Source organism: Muntiacus reevesi, chromosome 22 (genome assembly GCF_963930625.1).
Source record: "Muntiacus reevesi chromosome 22, mMunRee1.1, whole genome shotgun sequence".
Lineage (NCBI taxonomy): Eukaryota > Metazoa > Chordata > Mammalia > Artiodactyla > Cervidae > Muntiacus > Muntiacus reevesi.
The window spans coordinates 24,501,100-24,518,041 of NC_089270.1; the positions used below are offsets into that span (position 1 = coordinate 24,501,100).

Below are 16,942 nucleotides of genomic sequence, written 5' to 3' on the forward strand. Positions count from 1 at the left end.
GGCTTTGCACATATAAAAAAACAAAAGCTTGATGTGTTGTTAGTTTTCTGAGTGCTGGATGGAGGACAGTCATTTCATTTCTGGTGGGCGTGCTCAGCCTTAGTGAGCCAAGGAATCATTTCCCCAGGCTCTCAGGGCCTTACAAGCCCATATACACCGTTTCTAGAATTTGGTTCTGTCCATTAGTGTCCCCAGGATCACAGTCCTACCTTTTTTTTTAAAATATGTGCAAAACCTGGCGTGCATGCCTCAGTCCACCAGGTCACAAAGAGCAGGACACAACTCAGCGACTGAACAACAGCAACGTGATAATCCTGTATTTACTTTTTAAAGGAGCTGCCATACTGTTTTCCTTAGCAGCTGTACCATTTTACAGTTTCACCAACAGTGCACAGGGTCCTCTTGTTTTGCTTTTTTTGATAGCAGCCATCCTAATGGGTGTGAGGTGGTATCTCATTGTGGCTTTGATTTGCATTTCCCTGGGGTCGCACAGAGTCCAACACGACTGAAGCGACTTAGCAGCAGCAGCAACAAATTAGTGATGTTGAGCATATTTTCATGTGTTTACTGACCATTTGGATTTCATCTTTGGAGAAGTTTTTTCAAGTCTTTTGTTCTTTAAAAAAAATCATATTCTTTTGTTGTTGAGCTCTGGGAGTTTTATATATATACATGTGTGTGTGTGTGTGTGTGTGTGTGTGTGTGTGTGTGTGTATTCTGGTTAATATCCACATATGTCCATATGATGTATATCCATATAACATATATGGCTTCCCTGGTGGCTCAGAGGGTAAAGCATCTGCCTGTGATGCAGGAAACCCAGGTTCGATCCCTGGGTCAGGAAGATCCCCTTGAGAGGGAAATGGCAACCCACTCCAGTATTCTTGCCTGGAGAATCCCACGGACAGAGGAGCCTGGTGGGCTAGAGTCCATAGGGTCGCAAAGAGTCAGACATGCTGTTGAGTTCTGGGAGTTTTATATATATATATATATATATTCTGGTTAATAGCCACATATGTCCATATGATGTATATTCATATATCATATATATATATGAGGTATATCCATATATGATATATTCTGGATATTAACCCCTTATCAGATACATAATTTATAAATATTTTCTCTCACATCCCTGAGTTTTTATTTGAGATCTGAGAACCTGCATCTCTAACAAGTTCCCCGGTAACACTGACAATCCAGGGGCCTACACTTTGGGAGTTACTGCTCCAAGGCAATATTGTTAAGCACTTCACAACCTTACCTAAATATCACATCATCATTTTTGTTTTACAGAAGATGAAATGGATACTCAAAGAGGTAAAACTTGCTCAGGGTTATTCTAACAAGTGGGAAAACAGGAGCCATCACCCAGTCCTCCCGACCTAGCATCATGCTGCACCCATCTCTGCCACAGTAAGTCAAATCAGGTTCACCAGAGAATACACGCTAATGACCAGGACAATGGACTTGGGGGGACAGGTGATGCTTTGCAAGCTCTCTCTCTCTTTGCTTAAGTCAGGACTAAATTTCTGGACACCTTTCCTTGGATGTTATGTTCAGGTTTCATTAAGATGAATTGATAAAGCAAAAGGAATCTGTTTTACAGCCAGGAGGAAAATGGTAGCGGTGGGAGATGGGGGTGGGACACGGGGGTCTAGTATGGCTAGACCAGACAGACCTGATGAATGAACTCGCTCAAGAGCCAGATGTTTGGCTTTGGTAGATTAGGCAAGTGTTGTGCCTTCCTCCCAAAGCTGTCTGTGTTTAGACAGTTCCCTGATTGCAGCCTTCAGCCAGGATCACCACTAGCCCAGAGGGGCCTTTCTTTGTGTGTAGGAGGAAGAGGCACCCGAGTGCCTGGCCAGGTCTGCTAGGGTGGTGGGTTTCTGTCCCCGAGACCTCTTTGACTGGACACTACTTACTGAGCAGCCAGAGATAAAGTGTGATAAAGAGAGACACCTCTGATAAAGGTTCACATTACTATTGCTTAAAAGGCCATATAAGTTTAAGGGTTATTCACTCAGTCATGTCCAACTTTTAGCAACCCCACGGATTGTATGTAGCCCACCAGTCTCCTCTGTCCATGGGGTTCTCCAGGCAAGAATACTGGAGTGTGTTGCCCTTCCCTTCTCCAGGGGATCTTCCCGACTTAGGGATTGAACCCTGGTCTCCTGCATTGCAGGAGGATTCTTTACCATCTGAGCCATCAGGGAGGCCCAAAAGGGAGTATATACATGTATAATATGTGTATTTATTCATATATATAAAAGGAAATATCTATATTAATAAATAATAGATAGAGAGAGGGAATATATGGACTCCTGATTACTCACTTCCATGGATAACCAAGGGTTGGTGGCAACCTTATATCCATGACAACTGTACGTATTGAGAGTAAAAACAATTCATAGTTTAGTGAATTAATCAACTTTGGTGTGTACTTCATGTCATTACTTACACCCAGACCAGTGACCTATTCTGATGTAAAGCTGGTTATTTAAGGCCAGCCTTGAGATTCTATCCCTTATTAAGCATGAGAGAAAAAAAAAATCCACCCCTCATAGACACCAAGCCCAACAAATTCTTGCAAAACTTGGTGCTTTGTGTTAGACTCCACAGCTGCAAAGCAAAAGTGTGGTGGTTCGCAGGCATTTCTAAAGGGAAAATGTGGGGATCCTCAGATGAAGATGGGGGCCTTATTCGTCTTCAGATGTTGACATTCCCCAGAGCCACCGCAACAAAAACAGAATTAAGATGCAAAAGGAATTCAGAACCTTCCTTTGCTATCCCAAGCCTGAGAATCTTTTCAAATTTAAATGAATATCTGTCAAACTAATTAAGAGAAGATGCAATGCTCTCATTCTGCGCTCATTAGAGGACAACTTACAGGTCATAAATTCTTCAGGCAGTGGGAGTGAATAGGTCTCTGCTTTCTTGCTCAAGATTCCCGGCTTTGTTTATTTCCAGTTTAGCCTGTTCATCTCCTAGACTCAGAGAAACTACAAAACATGTCTTATATCAAGTTTTAATTCCGTAAGACAGAAATGGATAAGATTATGATGAGATGTTGCAACTGATGTTTTTTAGTCAAGAAAACTTGGAGGAAATGAAGAGAAATTATTTATATCTGAGTGGTGTCCTTTGTTTCCCCCAAGATATTTTTATATTTATGAGTAGATTTCAAAACGCACATACACAAAGAGTGTTTCCCCAATTCTTGCAGTTTCTGATATTGAGACTCAATAAACTGATTTGGTAAAATATACTCACACTGTGTCAGAGTCTGTCAGACTCTGGGTAGAGATTAACATTCCAAAACCACTTCCTGGATTTATCAGACTCTTGCCAGCTACCCAGTCCAATACTATGTATTTAATTTAATGCATACATATTTAATTAATAATGTGGGTAACTCTGCAGGCAAAGTTTTTACCCCCATTTTACAGATAAGAAGATTCAGAGCAGTTATCTTGCACCACACTGGTAAGCAGCAGTCAGTAGAAAGCATGATGCTTAAAAATATTTGGGACTTCCTTGGTGGTCCAGTGGTTAAGACTCCGCCTGCCAATCTGCCTGCAGGTGACATGGGTTTGATCCCTGGTCCAGGAAGATTCCACATGCAGAGCAACTAAGTCCATGCACCACAACTATTGAAGTCCTCGAGTCCAAGAGCCTGTGCTCCAAAACAAGAGAAGCTGCCACAATGAGAAATCCTCTCACTGCAACTAGAGAGTAGCCCCTGATCACTGCAACTGGAGAAAGCCTGGGTGTAGCAACAAAGACCCAGCACAGGCCAAAATGAATAAATTTAATTTTTAAATTACTTGCTTATTTAAAATATATAGTATCGTCCTTTTGACAAATTCTTGGAAGCCTGAAATGATAAAGAATGAGTCTGCATCTAAACTGTTATTTATTAGAAAGAAATTTAACTGGAGCTATTAGAATTTCCACTGAATGTCTTTAAAGACGGGCTTCCCTGGTGGCTCAGATGGTAAAGAATCTGCCTGCAATGTGGGAGACTGAGGTTCCATCACTGGGTCAGGAAGATCCCCTGGAAGAGGAAATGGCAACCCACTCCAGTACTCTTGCCAGGAGAATTCCAAGGGCAAAGGAGCTTAGCGGGCTACAGTCCATGGGGTGGCAAAGAGTTGGACACAACTATGTGACTAAGCACAGCAAAGACTTTAAAGATACTCTTCAGAAAACAAGGATTTCCCATTTATTTAAAAGCCTACCTGCTTTCCTTATTTTTTCTATGCTCTGGGATTTATGCCACTAAAAATACATTGTTCCCTTCTTCAGTAATTCCATTAGACTTTTTCACTGGTGTTACTTGGCTGAGTTGCACAATGCCTCAGCCACATGGGCAGTTCTGTTTGACCATTTCCTGATTATTTCTTCCTTTTGCTACTTATATCTTAAATCAGATTGTTATCATTTCTGCTTAACCAAGTTAGAGAGATGGGTTACACGTACTTGCTTTCTGTCAACGTAAACTAATAGTTTAATGGGATGCTCTACTCATTTGCTCAGGCGTGTCTGACTTTTTGAGACCCCATGGACTGCAGCCCAGCAGGCTCCTCTGCCCAGGGAATTTTCCCGGCAAGAATACTAGCGTGGGTTGACCTTTTCTCCTCCAGGGGATCTTCCCAACCCAGGGAATCGAACCCAGGTCTCCTGCATTGGCAGGTGGATTCTTTACCGCTGAGTCGCCAGGGTAGCCTCATAGTTAATGAGATACAGAATTTGAGGCTATGATTCTGATCAAATTCAAATCTAATTTATGGTGTTCATTATTTTTCAAAGTCTTCTTAGAATTTCTATAAAGTGAAAGTCGCTCGGTCGTGTCCAACTCTTTGCAACTCCATGGATAGTATCCTCCAGGCCAGAATACTGAAGTGGGCAGCCTTTCCCTTCTCCAGGGGATCTTCCTAACCCAGGGAATGAACCCAGGTTTCCTGCATTGCAGGCGGATTCTTTAACAGCTGAGTCACAAAGGAAGCCCAAGAATACTGGATAAGGAGAATTATTCTCTCCCACCATCAGGCAATAAAATGGGGCTTCAAAAACCCCTTTTCTGAGCTGAATGTCACTGACACATTGTTGCTTTCTGGGTAAATCTCGGCTCTCCATTGCTCCATTCATGCTTTTAATTAAGGTTTACTCTGATAATGCCACACAGACCATCACCTCCACGGCAGCACCCACACTACTGAAATCAGCATGAAACAGAGCCATGCCAGCTTCCTACAGCAATCCTTTCACACATTCCCTCATACTGATGCTCTTATCACCATGGGGACATGACTTTTACAGCCCATGTTTCAGTTGCAGAAGAGGGTACTTAAATCAAAATCAGTTTAATGTTTATTGGCAAAGCTTTGTTGAACACTGAATCAAATGTGTATATACTTTGCGCTTGGGGAATTCAACTCCAAAGCCACATTACATTGATTTTGACATTTTTAGAGACAAAATGTACCTGAGACGTCAACTAGTTCATATTTTTAATTTATAGATGAGTAAATCCATATCTTTACAGCTTCAAGTGTTTAGTCATTAATTTGAAATTCAATCTAGAGCAAATAGAACAGAATTCTCAGATCTTTTATTTTGAATATAATATCACTTCTGTCTTATAAAACTTACAATTTTAGTGTTTCTACATTCTATTCATCTCCCTTCCCACTATTACTTTTAGGTAGTTATGATTTAATGTTTCAGAGACTGTCCAACAATTACTAACATTAATCCTTGAAAAATAATGACTACTAATATGTCCAAGGCATTCCTTAGATGAATCATTCTTATTTTAACATTTTAAGAAGAAAATTTAGACTTTTGAGAGGTCATTTTGATCAAGTGCCTCTGTTCACTGGAATAGCTCACAGGCAATGTAGATATTTCACTAATAAGGAAGTATGTACCAAAATGACATAGTCAGGCTCTAAGGCAATCATGTGCCTTTACATAGGAGGGCAAATGAGATATGTTTCTAGGCAATAAATGGAAAAACCAAAGTCCTCTGTTGAGAAGGAAAGGAAAAGTAGGCTGAGGAACTATGGAGCCTTCCCTGTCCCCAGCACCTGCCTTTCTCACTTCTTTCCTGGGGATGGTGGGAGACTCTCCCAGATCTCTCCGAGGAAGCACATGATTCATTTTGGGGAGGGAAGGAATCTGTCGCACACTGGTAATAAAATTTATGAAGCAAAAAAAAAAAAAAAAAGATCCACCAAAACTGTGAACTCATCTTCACCTGTTTATGTACAGCATTTTGATCCTATCCTGCTTTAGGGACAATAAATATAACATGTCAGGAACTTGGCACAAATAGAGCCAGAATATATTTGATATCAACACCCCTTAGAGCACTGCCATCTGCAAGTATTACACCAGCTAAAATTGTTGAAAGCATCCTCTTTCAAGGCAACTGGAAACTCAAATTCTAATATGTGTCCCATGTTGCCTGAAGATCAGGATGCATCAGAGGCCTGGGAATCCAATTTGCTGATCTTATTCCAGCATTACATGGTCATACTGCATAGAAAGCCAGAGGATTCGGTGATACATCAGTAAAGCTCTGTCCTGATAATTACAAAATATGTGTCTTTAAAAGATGACTGTCTCAAGGAACATGAGGTGATCAAGATTAGGCACTTGCCCACCACATTAGATTTACGCACGCTGCAGTGGCTCCAATCCATTAGTCTCAATCGGCTACATGCCAATACAAAAAGGTCAGAAAAAAAAAACCACCCTACCATTTATCAAGCACTTACTTTGTGCTAGTGACATGCATTGGCACATTTAATCCTCACAATCACCCTCTGAGGAAAAAACTATCATCCTCATTGTGAAGATAAGGAAACTGAGGTGCTGGAAGAGAAGTGATCTGTCCAAAGTTGGAGAATCACACAGAGCCAGTGACAGAGCCAGGATCTGAATCCAGCCAGTCTGGCTCAAGAGTCCTCTCCAGGGACACCCCTGGTGGTCCAGTGGGTAAAGACTCAGAGCTCCCAATGCAGGGAGCCTGGGTTGGACCCCTGCTTGGGGAATTAGATCCCACATGCCACGACTAATACCCAGTCAAATAAGTAAATAAATAAAAATCTTTTCTAAGAGTCTTCTCTCCAAACGCATATCACACTTGCACAATGAGTTCCACTGACATAACTGAAAATGTGCTAACATTCATCACCATGAAAAGTAATTTGCTTTCCTGCAGCCTGACCAAGAGGGATTCAACTTAAAAACCATTTTGTATCATTGGTTGAGCTTATTTATTATAATTAAATTTACTTCTGCTTACTATTTACCAATTTACTGCCACTAGGAAGCCTACATACTAGTAGGTAATCTTTCAAAGACAAAGCAAAAATTTTTGACAGAGAACAAAAGCAGGAAAGCTGACACAGGGCTGTGGCAGTCATTTATCATGAATTTATATAATTTTATAGCCTTCAATAAACATAGTTAAATGCATAGCAAAATGTGGATTAACTTTATATCTTGCAATTTAGAAATGAATAAAATATGGCAGGGAAAGCCCTTTGTCCAACCTTTTCTTTTTGAGAGGATATGATTCCTAGAGCACTTTTTAATTTTCTTTGAGTTACTCTTAGACTCACTGAGGACTTTTTGTATCATGAGCAGCACTTAGGAGTTGAGTTGGAAAGTACTCAATCAATAGTGTGTGAAATAATGGGCTTCCCTGGTGGTTCAGTGGTAAGGAATTTACCTGCCAATTCAGGAAACACAGGTTCGATCCTTGATCTGGGAAGATCGCATGTGTCGAGGAGCAACTAAGCCCGTGAGCCACAGCTACTGAGTCAGTGTTCTAGAGCCCGGAAGCTGCAACTACTGAAGCCCTCTCACCTTTGAGCCCTGGGGTTCAGGGCGCCCTAGAGCCCTCTCAAGCCACTGCAACGAGAAGCCTGGATATAGCAACTAGAGAGTAGCCCCCACTTGCTGCTACTAGAAAAAAGCCCACAGGGCAGCAAAGACTGAGCTCAACCGAAAAGAAACAAAACTATCACGAAATAGATAAAATAGTTTGTGAAATTAAGATAATCAAAGAAAACAGACAAGAAGGAACAAAAGCAAAAAAAAAAAAAAAGAAAAAGAAGGAACTAAAGGACAGCTCTATGATTACGCCTGGGTGGCTCCACACTTGGCAAGAGTTGGAGATGCCAACCTTCCCTCTCCTTGAAGAAGAGTGTTGAAACGTAACGGCACTTTTTCACCCAGCCTCCCTCTTTGACTCCTTCCTTTATCACCACAGAACAGCTGTGTGTCCACAGAGGGTTAAACCTCACTAGTTGAAAAATGAACACATAGTCAAATCCAGTTGTTGCTTTTTTTCCACCCACAATCTTCCAAGCCACTAGCCTGATGATTTTTTGGACCGAGGTGCCTGATGATTTGAGAGTTGTGCAGAAAAAAGACAGCCCAGACTAAACCTATTAAAAGGATTAGGGGTTGTTTCCCTATATAGGCAGAGGAAAACAATTTCAGTTCTCAGAAAGCAAATGGAAGGCAAATTTCTCGCTGAAAGAGACAGTCCAGTATTAGATAATAACCACCTGATATTCCTAACAGCATTATTTAACTCAGGATTTCTCAACTTGTGTCATGTAGGCCAGACAGTTCTGTGTTGTGGGCTGTTCTGGGCACTGTAGGACCTGACCTGTCTCCACCAGAGCCAGCAGCACAGCCTCCCCACCGTGACAACCAAAACTACCTCCAGACTTTGTTAAAGGTCCAGATTGGGTGCTGCTGGGGGTGGGGTTGGTGGGGCGGGCATGCAACCGCCTCCAGGTGAGAACTGCTAAATTTGTGACTATCACTGAATTCTCTTCCTTCTCTGTCATAGCAAACAAATTATGGACGGTTCATTTTAAACATTTTAAAAACTTCTCTTGGACTTCCCCGGAGGTCCAGTGGTTAAGACTCTGCACTTCCACTTCAGGGGGTGTGGGTTTAATCCCTGGCCAGGGAACTAGAGTCCCACATGCTGCGTGGCCAAAAAGAGAAGGAATAAATTTAATAAATAAAGTAATAAACAAAAGTAGTTTTTAAAAAAGCTTTTTCCTTTCTTTTTCAAAGGCATAATAGATTTCAGAGAAGTACAAAAGACAGACTTTCCACTTTTCCTAGTCTCTGATTCTCATGGTTACTTCACAGGGATTCAGTGACAATCAAGGAGAATAATGTGTGGGTGTGTTAAGTTGCCTAAGTCGTGTCCGACTCTTTGTGACCCCAAGGACTGTAGCCCGCCAGGCTCCTCTGTCTGTGGGATTCTCCAGGCAAGAATACTGGAGTGGGTTGCCATGCCCTCCTCCAGGGGATCTTCCCCACCCAGGGATTGAAGCGGCATCTTTTAGTCTCCTGCATTGGCAGCCGGGTTCTTTACCACTAGCGCCACCAGGAAAGGCCCAAGAACAATAAGTGAAGTGAAGTGAAAGTCGCTCAGTCATGTCCGACTCTTTGTGACCCCATGGACTATACAGTCCATGGAATTCCGAGGCCAGAATACTGGAGTGGGTAGCCTTTCCCTTCTCCAGGAGATCTTCCCAACCCATGGATTGAATCCAGGTCTCCTGCATTGCAGGTGGATTCTTAACCAGCTGAGCCACAAGGGAAGCCCAATAAGAGCTCACACCTAAATGTGTATTTTTCATCCCAGGCACGGTAACAATGTTAACTCCTGAATTCTCACCACTCCCCTTTTTACAGATGAGAGATAGATGCACACTAGCTGTTTGTTTTCAGTTACAGGGCAGCATAAAACATTTTTAACTTGTGAAAGCATAGCATACAGGCATTTATAAAAATATCACACCTATGGGCAATGAAAACTGGCACAACCATCAGAAACATTCCCGAGCAATGACCAGAGTTACAATCACTATCTTATCAAGACCGTTTCTTGATAAGGAAAATGAAGCATACCTTCTTTGGGTGCAACTGGATGAGAAAACCACATGCTTAGTAGGAAATATTCTTCATTGATTTAATAAATGTAAAATATCAAAGGTAGCTTCACTGGTTGATTGTATCCTAGAAAAACATCTCAGTCATGTGAAAACCAAGAGTACCACAGTGTTTGGCCTTCTTTCCAGTGGTTCCTATAGACTAATGGTATGCTTCTCTATCCCCAGCGTGGTCACCCTCATCTCCCAAGACACCTCAGGAAGCAGCAGGGGTGTCTGGGACCATTCCTTCTGATTCACGTAGCACGCACCTTCCTCTCCTTCGGCCAATATCAGGAAGGCAATGTTGCATATATTCACCACCTAACAAATGCCAGCCCAAGGAATAATCAAAGTCTGTAAAAGCAAATCGTATCTTTTCTTAATGTCTGAACCCTGGCATTAACAACAAGGATGACAGCAGCAACAACGGCCACTTCTACCACCACTGGTGACCAGCATGCTGCCTGCCAGGCTTTATGTTCATTACCACTTAACCCTCACAACAGCTCTATGAGTTGAGTCATATTTTCCCCATTTTACAGATGAGATTCATAAAGGTAAGTATCCTGCCCAGTGTGATAGAAAATATTGACTTGGTATTCAAACTTAGGACCATTCAACTCCAAAGCCTGAGCTATTATCCCATGGTGACAAACCCAGGGAGACAGAAAGACCCCTGCTTGCCCATCCACTCTTAGGAACAGAACAAAAAATACTTCCTCCAAAAGAACGGGGAGGGACTTGCCTGGTGATCTAGGGGGTGGCTAAGACTCTTGGTTCCCAATGCATGGGGTCTGGGTTCAATCCCTGGTCAAGACACTAGGTCCTATGCCATCATTAAGTGTTTGCATGACACAACTAAAGATCCCACATGCTATAACTAAGACCTGGGCAGCCAAATAAATAAACAAATATTAAAAAACAAACAAAAAAATAAAAAGAATGGGGAAAGGGTTCGAGATACTCTAGGTTTATATCATTTACTTTAGAAAGAATGTGTGTGTGCTTAGTCATGTTCGACTCTTTGCGACCCCATGGTCTGTAGCCCACCAGGCTCCTCTGTCCATGGGATTCTCCAGGCAAGAATACTGGAGTGGGTAGCCATTCCCTTCTCCAGGACATCCTCCCAACCCAGGGATTGAGCTCAGGTCTCCTGCACTGCAGGCAGATTCTTCTCCATCTGAGCCACCAGGGAAGCCCCTCGAAAGAATAAAAGTGATGAACTAGCTGTCTGCAGCTGGGCATTGTTATCTTGTAAAGACTGAACATCCACTGCAGGAGGCTGTGTTGTACTTGAAATGGAAGGAACCATTTCCTCTGATACCAGCTGATCATTCTCTGAAGGGACCCAGCTCAAGACCAGTATGTTCTCCCTCAATCACAAAAGCAACTCTTAAAGCCCTCTTTTTAATCTTTAACTATAGGCTCCTATAAGGAACTTTTTATGGTTACTCAACAGTTAACACCTTACTACACACTGTGTCAAAGTTCTTGAGTTTATCAGTCTTTGCTGGGAAGCCGGAAACTTCCGCTGAGCTGTTGAAGTTAAAAAGATAGGAGTGATTCTGACCATCTCCTCCTCCGTCATCCAGAGAGCCAGCCTGCCACCAGACCTACCTGTTCTACCTTCTAGATGCCCATCCCGCCACTTCCTCCCCTCTACTTGCCATAGCCTTGGTGCAGACCTTCACTATTTCTCATCTGGACCAGTCCTCACCCACTAATTTCTACTCCTCTAGACTTGCCATCTTCAAAACTACTCTCCAAAATGTAGCCAGAATGGTCCCTCCCAAACACAAATCTGATTTTGCCCCAATCTACCATTTTTTAAAAATTAAAACATAGTTGACTTACAATATTTCAGGTATATAGAAAAATGATACTTATTTTCAGTTATATACACACATATATATATTCTTTTTCATATTCTTTTCCAATGTGGATTATTACAAGATATTGAATATAGTTCCCTGTACTATATAGTCAGTCCTTGTTGTTTATCTATTTTATATATAGCAGTTTGTATCTGCTAATCCCAAATTCCCTCCCCCTGCCTTATTTCCTTCGGTAAGCATCAATTTGCTTTTTAGGTCTGCCAGTCTGTTTCCGTTTTGTATATAAGTTCATTTGCATCATTGTCTTAGATTCCACACATAAGTGACATCACACGATATTTATCTTTCTGCTAACTTCACTATGATCATCTCTAGGTCCATCCATGTTGCTGCAAATGACATTGTTTCATTTCCCCTGATCTGCCTTTTATTTATTTTTTTATTTTTATTTTTTCTGATCTGCCTTTTAAATTCCTCATTAGCTTCCCATCACCTTCAGGGTCCTGTTAAAACTTATGAGGATTCTCGCGTATGTCCTTCAGTCAAAAGACAGCAAATACATCCAGACAACCCACGAGGCACCTTGTGTGAATTAGACAAAGTCCCTGCCAACTCCAGGGGGTGCAGCTTTGTCAGGGAGCAAAGCCCAGGTGGGATTTCAGCCTTGCTCCCACCCCATCTCTGCCCATCCCTTTCATGGGTCACAAGTGCAGCCTTGACATAAGGGTCTCTTCAAACACCTCTTGGTTTCCTTTGTTTAGAACACCTTTACCTACTAAATCTCTCTACCTACCTCCTGTTTGCCATTCTGATAATCAAGACAATTATCCTTTTCCAAGAAGCATTCACCTATCCTATGCTACCAGGATAACTTTATCCTAGTGTGCCTGTGATAGACTTTCCTATCCATATCCTCCCGTAGACGCTGCATTCTGTGAAGCCAGGACCCTATCTTTCAGATTTCGGTGCCTAGAAAGCCTAGCACAGTGCCTGGGAGACTGCAGACCAAGAGCTGCCAAATGTCAAATGAACAATGCCTCTTGTTTTCTTAGTCTTGTCACCAAGTAAGACCCTCAGCAATTTGGAGATTAGGCTATAGGGGGGTCCTGCTTCCTCAAATTACATAATCCCTACTCAAATAACCAGAAGCCAGAACTCATTTAGCAATCATTTCATTAACCCCATGATTAAGAAGAATCTTAGATTTCAACTTCCTGTCCCCTCTGTGGAGTAAACTAATACATCTGTCTTTCACTATTGTGTCTTTTACTGAATTCTCCACCATCATTATCATATCCACTTCCCCGACTTTGGGCTCCTCTGGTGGCTCAGATGGTAAAGAATCTGCCAGCAATGCAAGAGACCTGGGTTCAATTCCTGGGTTGGGAAGATCCCCTGGATAAGGGAACAGCAACCCACTTCAATATTCTTGCCTGGAAAACCCCAAGGACAGAGGAGCCTGGAGGGCTACAGTCCATAGGGTCACAAAAAGTCGGGCACGACGGAGCAATTTTCCCTCCACTTCACTCCCAGACTTAACAAGAGCCAACCAGCTGGATGGTGGGTGGGTGTGCCGGAGGGTAGGGGAATTGGAATTTGTGGTACCTTCTACTTTCTCTAGTGTTTGGATGTTTTTGTAATAAAAATGAGTGAAAAGAAATACTAAAAATTAAATAAGGAGGGACTTCCCTGGTAGTCCAGCAGTTGGGACTCCGAGTTTCCACTGCAGGCGGTGTAGGTTCTATCCTTGGTCAGGGAATTAGAATCCCATGTGACGGCGGGGGGTGGGGGCAAAAAAAAACACCCAAAAAACAAAGGAATCCCACGTGCCACATGATATGGCCAAAAAATAGCCATGCTCACTGAACCACAGGCTCAGATTCTTGTATTTCCGCCTTTCTTGGGATCTTCTCCATGGGTCCTGTATGGCGCTCCCCTTTGGCCTGTCCCTCATGGCCACGCTGACTTCATGCATGACTCCGCTCAGTTCTCCTGCTCACACCCTCCTCAAACCCCTCACGTATCCCTTCCTGACACAAGTCCAGAATTCTCTTCTCTATTCAAGCCAGGCCACAGGAATCAGAGCCTGGAGACTTAAAATGTCTGTCAAAAAAGCCCTCCCTTGTATACCTGAAATCTAGCTATATGTGGAAAACGTACTTTTCAATAGGGTGCGAGCCATTTTAAGAAGGACTGGGCAGATACCACACAGTTTTACTCCGAGGTGTTATTATTTTCCTGCTCACAACTCCTCTAGGGGAGCACGGCCCTGATCAAGTCTCTGCTGCAGGTGTGAGGCCGGACCCGCTCTTCCTTGCCCATGAAAGTGAAGTCACTCAGTTGTGTCCGAGTCTTTGCACCCCATGGACTGTAGCCTACCAGGCTTCTCCATCCATGGGATTTTCCAGGCAAGAATACTGGAGTGGGTTGCCATAGCCATTCAACGTGGTTGGCCGTGGAAGATGGAGTCAGGGCCCAGGGCCTGAGTTAGGAAGGTGATGAAAACTCGAGAGCTGGAGGACACGGGTGGAGGATCCCCGGCTGCGTGGTGAGCGAGCACCACACATGAGCGGATACGGGAGGACAGACAGCCAGAAGTTGGGGGAAATGCTTGCTGGACTTGGTGGTTGTCACTGCAAATGATACAAGTGACACTGAACCTACAGATAAATTTAAGCGAAAATGGGAATTTCTCGGGCAGGTCAAGGAGGGAGACAGTCCCAGGGATTGTAAATATTTTCAGGTTCTCCCTCATGTTCATCTATTTTGGATATGTGTATATCTCTGTGTGTGTCTATCTGTCTGTCTGTCTCCATTTCAATGTTTTTCTCTTTCCCTTTTTCATATATATACTTTCCTCTACACTAAATAGGACTCTTCTTCAGTGTGTTTGCATCTGCGTGTGTCAGTGTGTTTGTGTGTGTGTGCTAGGAGGGTGAATATGGATGCAGAAAGTAAGCATGGAGCAGAGAACTTCAGTTTTACTTCATCCCATATCAGTTCAGCCACTCAGCATGTCCAACTCTGCAACCCCATGGAGTGGAGCACACCAGGCCTCCCTGTCCATCACCAACTCCTAGAGTTTACTTAAACTCATGTCCACCGAGTCAAAAAGCTGCCTACTTGCTGAATCATAATAAAGGCTGGTGGTCTCACATCTTACCATGTGTCAGGCAGTGTTGTAAGTGCTTTATATGTATTACTTCATTCAATCTATGCAACAACCCAACAAAATATCAATAGATACTTTAATTATTCTCTACTTTCCAGAGAGGTAAACAAGGGCCAGAAACATTGAGGAATTTGTCCAACATCACAAACCCAGCAATGCCAAGGTGGGAAAATCACTGACACTTTCGACTCCTCCAGACTTAATCATCACATTAAACTTGGAAGTGCTCTTGGTTTGCTGCAATTGGATTCCTCAAGCTTCACTGCTACCTTTCCAAAAAAACATCTTTTTATTTGAGCTGGTCTGAGTGGGTTTACCTTCACTGCACCCAACTATTCCCCCAGGGACCAGCATTGGCCAAACTGGGGCTTCTTTTCTCTGGCCCTTACTAACTCTGAGAGTCTCAGGGTCCATTTGTTAAATGCACTGTTATATGTTAAATGGTGGTGGTGGTTTAGTTCCTAAGCTGTGTCCGAGTCTTGAGACACCATGGACTTTAGCTTGCCAGGCTCCTCTGTCCATGGGATTTCCCAGGCAAGAATCCTGGAGTGGGTTGCTACTTCTTTCTCCAGGGTATCTTCCCAACTCATGGACTGAACCCACATCTCCTGCATTGGCAGGAAGGTTCTTTACAGACTGAGCCAGCAGGGAAGCCCCCTAAGGGTTAAGTGTAAGATATTCAGTGTCCAAATCCCCACTCTAAAAATCCTGACTTGGTGGGGTTCACGGTTTTCTGGTTTGCTCCTTCCCTAATTGTTATGTGGCCAATATTAGTTTGAGGTCTTTTAGGGGCACTGTTTCTAGTGTGATAGGACTTATTAATTAAAATATTAATGAGACTTAACAAAAGATGAAGCTGTCGACACTGCCTCATTATATCCTCACCTCTAATTTTATCTGGTTTGTAACTTTTCAAAGTTTTTGCATTAAGTGGCATTTTGCATTCACATACATCTCTGTGCCTCTGTGAGATTAAGAAGGCATTTCTATGGCCCTACTACTATTTATTCAAGTCACACCCTCACTCCCTCACTTATTCAACAAATATTTGAGTATCCGCCATGCCCCGGGCACTATTCTAGGCACAGGTATCAATAGTTTTTGTTCTCTGCCCTCATAGAGGGCAATAAAGTGTAATGATATGCCAGATCATTTTTTTCCCTCTAAATCAACAGGAGTGCAACCACAAATGAAAAAGGTTCATAGGACTAGATAAAGCAGTTTTGGGGCACATTCAAATAGGATTTAAGGGCACAGATCCTGCTGGCCGACTGCCTGGGTTCAAACTCTCTCTCTCAACTGCTCTCTCACCATATGACCTTGAATAGTTCCTGAACTGGTATCACAATTATTTAATAACTTGATAAATAGGGATTAAACTGTAGCTTTGTCCGTAGGCTTTTTAGGAGTGCATGTTTATCAGTTATTTAAAACATAAATTCATAAAAGCATTTGTTCAAAAGGAAAAGCGAGCTATAGTCTCTCCTACCCACTGATCATGACTAAGCAACTCTGCATCAAGCAGCAGTGATATGACAACACCCTGATATTAGAATCTGTAAAACGGGAGCACAGGACTGTCCATGTTGGGAGAATAGGGGCTTCAGGCACTCGGACCAACGTCACCACTGCAGGACCAGGGTCACCACTGCAGGAGGATGACCCATCTGACCCCTAAGTCGAACAGACGTTCCACAATCATCTGTTTCTTGCTCTCAGAATCCTTAATTTAAGAATTCAGTTAAAGAAAATTTACAGTGACTCTCCCTGCAGAATTGTTTTCAATAAGCATATCTTGAAAGAAAGCAGAATCACAAATTTGGAAGAGAACTTAAGAAACCAAGCTGCCCTCCAAATGCTTGAGAACCCCTCTGCCCCGTGGTTACCGAGCCTCCACTGGAGTGTTCCCACCACGGAGAGTATACATTTTTAGCCTCTTTCTTTACCCGTCATCT

General features: G+C 42.8%; 2 protein-coding genes and 1 non-coding gene across 3 annotated transcripts in view; 1 reads left to right on the forward strand and 2 right to left on the reverse strand.

Moving 5' to 3' along the window:
- Window positions 1-16,942, reverse strand: part of SEPTIN11 (septin 11) — a 445,529-nt gene that overhangs the window by 366,105 nt on the left and 62,482 nt on the right. The window lies entirely within an intron of this gene.
- SHROOM3 (shroom family member 3) overlaps window positions 1-16,942 on the reverse strand; it is a 172,706-nt gene that overhangs the window by 148,744 nt on the left and 7,020 nt on the right. The gene's annotated exons all lie outside the window — the stretch shown is intronic.
- TRNAH-GUG (transfer RNA histidin (anticodon GUG)) lies at window positions 773-845 on the forward strand. The gene has a single exon. It is a non-coding gene; the product is annotated as a tRNA-His (tRNA).